This window comes from Amblyomma americanum, chromosome 5, assembly GCF_052857255.1.
Source record: "Amblyomma americanum isolate KBUSLIRL-KWMA chromosome 5, ASM5285725v1, whole genome shotgun sequence".
NCBI lineage: Eukaryota > Metazoa > Arthropoda > Arachnida > Ixodida > Ixodidae > Amblyomma > Amblyomma americanum.
This window is the reverse complement of record NC_135501.1, coordinates 188,370,265-188,380,988: the sequence shown is the minus strand read 5'-3', so window position 1 is coordinate 188,380,988 and position 10,724 is coordinate 188,370,265. Positions and strand designations below refer to the sequence as shown.

The 10,724-nt window shown below is 45.5% G+C and overlaps 1 protein-coding gene and 1 long non-coding RNA gene across 4 annotated transcripts in view; one reads left to right on the top strand and one right to left on the bottom strand.

Moving 5' to 3' along the window:
• The window catches only part of klar (klarsicht), a 387,661-nt gene that overhangs the window by 150,794 nt on the left and 226,143 nt on the right, over nucleotides 1-10,724 (top strand). The window lies entirely within an intron of this gene.
• On the bottom strand, nucleotides 3,681-10,259 carry LOC144133249 (uncharacterized). The gene is made up of 3 exons (XR_013315017.1): nucleotides 9,121-10,259; nucleotides 4,786-4,862; nucleotides 3,681-4,033 (listed from the first exon to the last, which is right to left on the bottom strand). It is a non-coding gene; the product is annotated as an uncharacterized LOC144133249 (long non-coding RNA).

Sequence of the window (10,724 nt, the reverse complement as noted above, 5' to 3'; positions counted from 1 at the left end):
ACGCGGGGGCTGCCCCGCGCGGATCCAGTTTGCATCCAGTGCGCCGTGGTCATTATCTAGCGCGTTCGGACTTCGATGCTGGTCAGGTGCCCGCGCCGGTGTTGGACGAGCGTCTCCCTGGCTGTTGCATACTTCGTGACACGCGCGAGCTGATTCCAAGAGTGTCGGGTGTAATGGATATTCACGAACACACGCATTAGGGTTGTGCGCGCGCCTTTCGATCTCGCGCGTTTCAGTTTCTCGGCGAGGAAAAATAAAACGTTTCTTTCTTTCCTTTTCTTTTCTCCTGTCTGTCTTTCTTCCTTGTTTTCTTAGTGTCTTCCCTCTTTCTGGTTTCCCTCTTTCGTCTTCGAAACAAACGCATTTGAGCCGAAGGGGCCAAGTCAGATATGTGCACTGCTCCGGAGCTATAGGGCGGACAAAAGATCGTGTACGGTCAGCGTGCAGGTGGTCGCTTTCGTGCGAGGCGACCAAATGGAATTTTTTATGCGTTAGCATTATAGCCCTCTAAAAGGTGTCCGGCGTTGGTGGCGTGTGAAGCCGCGAGGGAAAGGAGGCAAAGTGGAGAAAGGGAGGGGTTCGGTCAGGAGAAACTGGAGAGGGTGGTGAGTGGCGAAAGGGTACGGCGTGGCGCGGTGTGATGGCTGGTTTCGATCGGGAGAGTGGAAAGGGAGTACGGCGTGTTACACGGTGATTGGTCTGCTGGATCGCGCCGCCTGCCGTCGTCACGAGGGAACATTGAAGGTAACGCATACTCTGCGGCATGAATTGCATTGATCGCCTTGTGACATTCCCGCTGTCATGGTCCCTCATCTTTCGAACACACACACACACACGCACACACAATCACACACACACACACACACACACACACACACACACACACACACACACACACACACACACACACACACACACACACACACACACACACACACACACACACACACACACACACACACACACACACACACACACACACACACACACACACCTCACAAACTGGCCGTGAAAGTTAGGTGAAAGAGCCAGCTGCTCTGGTGTATTTTGTTTCGATTTTCTTCCGAATATGAACTGCAGTAGAGCACTTCGTCCGAGTAGGTTAGCCCTGAAGTGATTACCTTCATGTTGATTCCGGCTGTATTGTACTTCTGGTAGTCATAGCTTGTCCGTTATTATTCCTCCCATCGCGCGTTTAGAACGCTGAGGGCATATGTGTGTCAGCCGCCGCCCAGAATGTTGAGGGGCCGGCCAGAATCTTTTTCGGAATCCTGTTTTATCGTCACGTTAAATCTTCCCGCTCGCCCCTCTTTCTTTTCTCATTTATACGAACCGACTTCTCTTGCTTCGACATTTGCGCCTTATGTAAGAATGCAATCGAACCGAACTGCAAGAATCATACGACTGCGGCGCGCGGCTCTGTATGGTTTTTAAGGAAAGGAATTGGCGCAGTATCTGTCCCACATATCGGCGGACACCTGAACCGCGCCGTAAGGGAAGGGATCAAGGAGGCAGTGAAAGAAGAAAGGAAGAAAGAGGTACCGTAGTGCAAAAGGCGCCCGTGTGCTGTGCGATGTCAGTGCACGTTAAAGATCCCCAGGTGGTCGAGATTATTCCGGAAACCTCCACTACGGCACCTATTTCTTCCTTTCATCTTTCACTCCGTCCTTTATCCCTTCCCTTACGGCGCGGTTCACGTGTCCGCTGATATGTGAAACTGATACTGCGCCATTTCCTTTCCTTAACAACCAATTTTCATTTCTTCTACACTGAAAGTGGAATTCGCTCGTGCGCATTATCCACCTTGGAGGGAAACTGTTTAGAAGAGAGGAAAGGGTGCACACTCTGCTAATGCGTGCGGAGTGACCATATGCGTTTCATTTCATATCGGAGCTATGGCTGTACGCTTCCGCGACTCTGACCGGCTCCAGCCTCTCAGCGGCCGCTGCGCTTGCGGTGCAGCCTCGCGAGGAAGCGCGCCGCGTGTCGTTGACTCAGCGGCGGCGGCGTTCGCCTGGCGTGCGAGCCCGTCTTCTCTTCCCAGGGCTCTCCTCTTTCGCCGCGTCACGCACACGTGTGCGCCGCTCTGGGTGCGGTGCTCGCCCCCCCCCCCCCCCCCCCCCCCCCCCCAGCCTCCCTCGTGTTGTGCGTTTGCGTGCGCGACTGGGTGGGATGACAAATTGGTTCGGGCGGGGGCGTCGTGCGACGCGGCGGCGCGCTGCTTAGCTTTCGGGAGGCGGCGCACGCACGGATTGCGCGCGAGTTATTTGAATAAGGCTGCGTTGCTTAAAAGCGGATGCGCAGCGGTGTATACGGGCTGCGAAGACGCGCGGAAAACGGAAGCCCTTCCCTTAGCGGAGGAGACTCTCGTAGCGGCCTCTGTGCAACTAAACTCGAAGCACTACATTTGATAATTATAGGGTGAATATTTCTTTTTATACTGTAAAACATACTCTTTATTGTACCATTTGATACGCAGTTGAAAATATTTTAAGCAGCAGAAATGTTTTTTTAACATATATTGACGTACATAGACAGGTCAGGTCTTCTCGATATCCGAAGCAAGCCAACAGCAGCTGTAGCCGAGGTTGTACTAGTTTTTCCCGACCTTGATATTGGTTTCACGAGCCACTGTACGTATGTACGTACATTTCCACATTTGCTACATCTACAAAGACGATGCCAAAGGCGAATTAGTACGGCTGGTGGAAAAAGTCGACGGCGCACTCTGCGTGCTTACCTCGCTGGGGGCAGCCATCTTGCTCCGCTGCTGGGGGCGTCTCGCTAGGCTCGCTCCGCTAGGGTCGTCAGCGAGCGGAACGGGAAGTGCGCAGCCCGCTCAGGGCCTAGCGGGCTGCGCATGCGCAGTTGTGTTCCCGCTCTGCTGCCTGAGCGGAGCGGGACGCCGCTCCGGTCAACTAAAACTGTCTTTTATCTTCCGTGTCCCTATGTCTTTCGGAGCGAAAAAGCATGACTACGCTAGGTAAAGCAGTCTTCGGGTAGGCAGCACAAGGACCTTAAGCCTAAACAAGGATAGCCGTGTATGACCATATGTGGCACAGTTATGGTGTCGAACCCTTGGCCCATGACCTTTGTGTTGACCTTTGACCTTAAGAGCATCCGATGGGGTGATGTGAAGCCACGTGGTGACATCCGATGAGGGTGTCGTACTAAGACCATGTGATACCACGTCATAGCCACGTGGTCGTGCACTCTAAGAAAAAAAGGACTAAAAGGGGTAGGGAGGTTAGTCCTTTGGGGGACCAAGTGATTTGCCACAACCATTCGTCCTTTTGGGGATCAACTGCAAGGGGATATACAGTTAGTCTCTGAAGGACTAACTGCTGAGAGACTAATGGTTGCACCTTGCAGATGGTCCTCAAGAGACTAACACTTGATCCTTGATAATGATCCCTGAGGGAGCAAATGTTACCCTCTAAGGACTAACAGCTGATCCTCAGAAATGATCCCTGGGAGAGCAAATGTTACTCCCTCAGGATTATCTGTTTATCGTCAGAAATGGTCCCTGAGAGAGGAAATGTTCCCGCCTCAGGATTAACTGTTGATCCATTTGAATGATTTTCCAGGGACTAATCATTAATCCATTGAGACAAAATTTTCATCCACCTGTGGATGACATGGTTATCCTTGCCAGACCCATGCAGGCATGCTAGCTGAGGTTGGCTGTGCTTCTCACCACTCCACGAACATGTGTAGGAATGTGAAACTGGACAATTTAATTTCAGCTTGAGAATTTTTATTTTCCCAAAACAGTTTGTGCCAAACGCACAAGTGGTGTTGGCCGTAGGCCACTGTCGACGTTGATGAGCCTGCACAGCAAGTCAAATGACCGCTGTGCTTTTTTGTCAAAAACGATATTAAATGCCCAGTACAAGGCCATCTGTGTTGCAAGTGCCGCCAGCAGGCTTGTCTCGTTGACACAAATCTTCTCAAGGCAAACAGAAAAATCTGACGTTGTTAGAATGCCTCCTCTTTGCACTACAGTTGGGATATAGTGCACAGCTGCAGGATCCTGTAAAAAAAGAACAAACGCACACACAAGTTTTAGAAAAGAGTGTTTTGCAAATCATTCGAGAAATCCCAAGTTCAGACACCTCCAGCCTTGCATGTAAAGGAAGCATTTGCAAGCTTGTCCCTCCACAATGCTTAATACATATTAAAAGGTGGCTTACTAGAGCTAATTAGTTAAATAGGCCACCTAAGCAAAAATGTTGCATTTAAACCAAGTCAGCTGCTCTGCAGGTCATTTATTAGTCAATTGCTTGGATGCCTGAACAATGACTGGCTGCGATAGTGACGCCACTATGCCTCAGTGTGAGATGGAATCCTTCAATGGTGATAGAGTTTACTGTAGCAGCACACCTGATTCGAGTTCGATAGCAATTGAGAATTTCTAAGCCTCTGGACTACATAGCCTCTGAAAATGTCCATGTGACTTTAGTATGAAGGCTAGTATGCAAAGCCATGTTATTATATAAAATACTGTGTATTTTTTTCTTCAGCATGATGCAGTATATTTGTTTAACTTGATTAAGAAACCACTGAAAATTCCCATGTAACAAGAATATGAAGGCTAGAATCCAAAGCTATGTTATTATATCAAATACTGTGTATTTGTTTTCTTCAGTCTGACACGGTCTATTTGTTTAACTTGTTTAAGAAACAAAAGTAAAGGCAAATGCATTCTCAAGGAGAAAAAAGAACTGCATGCCCCCAGCATCCCAAAAAACATTGCTGCTCACACATGCGGTTTTAGAAACTTACAAATGGGCGGACGAAAGTCTCCACTCTTTCTTTCACCAAGCTTCGCAACAGGCATACTGCTGCTGTGACTGTTGTCTCTGAAAGAGTGGCGAATGAATTTTAAATACAGTGACATGAAACATGGAGACATAAAAAGAGCACCAAAATGAAATGAAAAATAAATTCTGATCTTTATTGCTTGTTACAATATGCTTCAGTCCGAAGGTCCTGCTCCAGCCAACTTTTTACTGCATGCAGACTATATTAGTGCCTTCAAGAGGCATCAAGGAAAGTGCGTTGTCATCCCAGAATGGCTGCACTGGAGATAACCAAAATAAAAGGTGCGCCACACTAACTACCCAAGCAATGCGCTGCTACATTTCACACTAGAAGGCATAACAAATTAAGCAATAGACCTGTATATCAAACACATTCTTGAAGTGATAGCTGCCAATTTGGGGTTAACTAGACATAAACCAAGAACAATAGTTCAGGCAGAATGTAAAGTAGTAGCGGAGCTTGCTGTCAGGCAAGATGGTTCATAGTTCTAAGTAGCAGTAAAGCGCCAGCGCAAGACAAACAGGCATCACACATTGCCCACTTTATCTGCTTTATGCAATTTGTTTTTCAGGTGAGGAAATATAAAAAAAACAACACACATGCAGAATGAACAGCTGTAAACAGTATGCATTCATGCATAGAATTTCAAGATCCACAATTTGGCTTTTAAGAGCTGTACAGATACTTCGCTAGTGCATTTCCTTTTTTTTTATGCATAAGCTTCCAACAACTTTCTGGTGCAAAATCTTTACCACATGCATCCGTGGCCACAATGCTGTAATAAATGTTCTTCTGTACATGTTAATGACCACAAACGTAGGTGCCTCGTTGGCCTACATGGGTCTTCCCACAGGTCAACAGAATTTCATAAACAACCCGGCTCCAACATGGCACAAACTTTTTGGCCCTTTTTTTCTTCCATAGCACAAAATGTGCAACAAAATTTGGGCGAGCTTTTGATCAGCAGCAAACACAACTTGTATACCATGTCTGTCAGCTATTTTCTTTTTCATGAGCAACCTTATGTGCATATGGTATTTCGAGTTTAGCTGCATCATTTTTTCCTCTTTGCATTGCTTCCACAATATGCACCATTTCTTTTTTTTAGAAAACTGCCTCAGCATGAAGTGATAACCGCACAGGGGAACCCAGCTAACAACAACCGTTTCAACTAGCTTGTTAAAACTTAAATACGTGATTACGTGACCTCAAAAGAGCAGATTCGAGACAAGCTGTCAATAGCTTGCTTGACTATATTAGAGTGTGCCGAAGCACAAGAAAGCAGCTCCTGTGCTTGTAGTGAATATTCCCAGACCTGTAGAAACAAAATTCTCTTAAAATAATATTATGGCCCAAAACTACAACAAAATGACCGCTTACCCCCTCCAACCGAGGAAGCTTTTGTGCTGGCCAAGCAAAAGGACCCATATCCCAGAGGCCAGGCACCCCTGGGCTGGCGCCCAAGGACGTCAATTTCTGGTGATGTGTACACACCTCCCCGCTCGATAGGGGTAGAATCCTCTCTCGTGTGAATCCCGCTTAAAGTGCGCAGTTGATGAGGTGAGCGAGAGAGAGCTAAGGCTTGGTTCAGCCATATCTAAGAATTGTTTGCATGGCTCCATAAAAAAAAGGGCGGGGGCATTTATTATGCGAGCTGATCCCCCTAGTCCCCGTTCTCTTCGGGACTTTATTCTGCTGCAGATTGACACTTGCTCCTCAGTTCTCCAGCCTTCACTAAACAAAGACCCGTCTTTCCCTTTCCTGCTCAGCATAGCCACAGAAGGCAGTCCCTGCAGACCAAATTAGTGATGCTCGCCTAGTGTGGCCTTCACAATGTGTGGAAGCTCATGCAATAAGGGCAGGTAGGAAGCACTATGAGTGTGCCAGAAACTGCTTACACCTCTCACTGCTAGGCTGCGTATTGAAATGTAGTAGTCGACACAACAAACTTCAGCACAGGTTTTCTATGAGCAGTAAGCATTTAAATGACTGGTAGCATGAAATGCCGAACTATCAGATTTTACTAAAAAAAATTTATAGGGCTCGTCTCAGTGTCCCTTTAAGAGATGCACCAGTGCCCCCGGCAGGCAGGTGGCACCTCTCATTGGCCGTAGAGCTCCATTACAAATGCATCATACAAATATTGTCACTGTGCTTCATTTTCCGTGGGGACTTTAACGAGAGAAGCTACTAAAAGAAATCTTTTTAACTAATCTACCTAGAACAATGAAACTGCACTTATACTGTTTTTTCTACCTTTTTCAGAACAATAATTATTTTCCTTGTAGAAGGATTACTTTTAGCTCAGTGTTGCTAACAAGATTAAAACAAAACCTTTTGTGCACGATTTCACATTGAAAATTTTCACTGGGTACGAAGAGCAACAGCTAATTTTGCGGCTTAATAATTGTAGAATGCCGGAAACTAGCTCAAATTTGGTCATGAAAGTTTTTCTAGTATGGGAAAAATAAATTGTGATGATGTTACCCTTTAGTTTTTCAGAATCATTACTTAGATTAGTGTAGTTTGAAGCCTCTCTAAACTTGTAGCAGAGATATTGAAATTCTGAATAGATATTTGCAAGTTACACATACACATTCTACAGAACACATCTGCGACGTTTCACCGTGATATGGAATGGAGACTTACAAAAGATCCTGGGTGCAAATTTTCGAAGTCCGCCCAGAATTTTTGGTACTTGCACTTTTCGTATCGCACTGAAACTTGGCAAATGTGTCCTTTGCATTGTGTAGCTTCAGATGTCGCCTAAGAATTGCAGTATCTCTAATGCAAGTGTATAGAAACGATACAACAGTAATGAGTCCCAAAAACATAACAATAACATCACAATTTTTTTTTCACACCAGGAACTTCCATCACTACATCAGGGCTATTTCCCTGCATTCTATAGTTAGTAAGCTATAAAATAAGCTACTGCTGGTAGTTCCCAGTGAACATTTTCTATGAGAAAGCATGCGCACAAAAGGGCCTTTTTAGAGCAAAAGCTCTACAAAAGGGCCTTTTTAGAGCAAAAGCTCTACTACTCCAGGTACAACTCAGAAATTCCCCTGGCTCCAACTTTCCTAGTAGTGTTTTATAGGCCCTCTGAGCTTTTATAACACTACCCGCAGAGTGGCACAGTGGCTGAGACTTAAGGCACGCAACCGGTAGATGGCTTTGCCGAGCACTGCCACCAGTAAGGAGAGAGCCCAAGTTGGCTGGTTACGGAGAGATTCAACAGGGAATAGTTGCCGTGGCAAAGAACCTTTGGCCTTTGGTGGCGTCACCACCATGTGTGACGTCATGGTGATCATGTGATTAGAAGCTGCAACAAAATGGTTGTGTCTGCCGCCTTCATCTACAATGGATGAGCGAGTTGGACCACCCACGAATGCTTTTTCTAGTTATAACCAGGTTCAAGTAAGATTAAACCTACACCAATTGTTTTTTGAGGCCTGTTAGCAGCACTGAGCAAAAGTGAGCACTACAAGAGAACTAATTAGTGTCCTGAAAAGAGCAGAAAAGCAGTATAAGCACACAAAATTTCACTGCTCTGGATGGACTATTTAAAATTGTTTTTTTTCCTGTGGCATTTCCGCTTAAATGTGGAATGATCTTTGGACTTTCATTGTGTGGATTTTCTCTGCAATGCAGGTACTATTCAGTGCATCGAAAGTATAAGTACGGTCCCTCACGAATATCCTGACTGATTTGCTTAGTTCGATATTTCCCTTCAGTGTCCACCATGTAACAGCGGTCACCAGCAAACACCAGTAGTACCAACTTGAAGCACATACAAGAACCGTGCAATAAATAAACGACTAAACAGCAGAAGTCGAGCAACAAAAACAAAAAGACCAGAATGTGGAATCAGGGCATGCTACACTGAACCAACCCTAGGTGTATTCTGAAATTCAAACAGTGCGAGCCATTCAATCAGGTCTCCACTGAGGCAAAGAGAAATAAATTTGAGCTGAATTTTCTGCACATATAGACCACTTCCGCCTAATTGCTTTAGCGGGTTTAACGTCCTGAGACGATTCAGGCCATATGGGACGCCGTAGTGAAAGGCTCCAGACAGTGTAGACCATCTGAGGTCCTTAAACATGCACTGATGTCACACAGCATATCCACACTTTTGTATTTCGCCTCCACTAAGATGGAATGCAAAGTGCAGGCACCGCAACTGAAATCAAAAAAGGAAAGGATTAAAAGAAAGAAAGAAAAAAGAGAAAAAGAAAAAGAAAATTTCTTTTTCCTTGCTTCGCTAACTGATGGTCTAGTTACTGAACTTACGATTGAGCTCATGGCCAATGCTGGAAATTTCTGTATTGCCACTTCCACTGATGAATCCTCGGATCCAATCCACTTCCTTCGGGTAGGAAATGTACGGCGCATACAGTCTATTATGTAAGCCATGTCTGTCCGAGCTTTTTGTACCGCGGACTTCATTCCTTCGATGTGGCCAGCAATACTCTCCTCATCCTCCCCGTCTGGTGCAGTTGCCTGCAAGCAAAAGGAGCCTACTTCACACTGCACACCAGGCTGTATTCAGCACAAGGACTATATGAAATCCAAATGCATGCCACAGACGGCCTCAAAACACGCTGCAGGGCATTTCCGCCAACCGTGGCCACTTTCCCATCTTTCGTTGGTTTTTTTGACGGTGGAGAATCTGCCCCATCATTCTGCTGGATACGGATTTTTCTCCGCTCATATTTTGCCTTGAAACGGAGAGCTTCTCGCCAAGAGTCCTGTGTTTAAAACATCCCACACAATGCAAGCATTACTACTTGCACTGACAAAAGCAATCACAGTACAATTAAATACATGCTAACAGTGATGGTGTTGATCACAAGCTACCAGTAAACACCCATGGACATAAAAATACCTCATGAGAAGCTATAGATATTGCTCCATATTTTATTGCAGCACATTTTTGATAGCATAAAAACACTAAAGGACCCACACTGATCTCTCGCCGACATTACTTTTTTATGGTAGCGCGCACATTACCAAATTTGCAGCATAGAGTTCCTTTCCAGTAATTCAAGCTTTGTTTTCCAATTATATTTTCACTGTGAGGCGAACTTTTTTGTTGTTTTAATGTCCTGAAACGACACATCAGCTACGATGGGCACCACAGTGGAGTTTCTGGATTAATTTTGATCACTTGGAGTTCTCTAATAACTAGGCCAACCAATGACCCTTCAATTCAAATGCCAACCAGACAAGCTGGGCCAGGATTATCAAGCTCTCTCGTACAACCCTTTAATACACCGTCCTATTCGACAGTCTTCATGACTACCTCCAGAAGACGGCTGTAGCACCGAAAAAGACAACACATAGCAAGCAAGACGGGACAGGCACAACTTCCAACTATTTATTCACCGCGAATGCGAATGAATATAAGGACAAATCAAGATGGGTAGCAAGAACCACACATGCGCGCGAGGATTTTACAAAAAACCGGATAAAAGATAGGTTAGGCACACACATATCTCACGTCCGTGTATCTAAAAAAGCAGTTTCATTCTTATAAACGGAGATAGATGGGGCACTAACACAATCGCTACAGTTTCTTTTAATATAGAAGGCCGCCAACAGTTCACGGGCTGTCTGGTCCTTACTTGTTTAAAACCTTTGCTTCTTTCAGCCTTGCCACACACTTAATCTTCCTTTCTTCTCTGCAGGCTTTATAATGATGTGGCAGATGAGAACCAGTGCATTTTGTAAATCCCGATTATGTTCCACTAATTGGTCGTTATTACAGCGGCCGGTTTGTCCAATGTGCTTTCCGCATGTGAGAGGAATCTGATATACGACTCCCACGGCACATTTAACAAGCGGAGCTGTATGCTTCTTTTTACAATCAGTCTTGTTTACCTTGTTGGGATCAG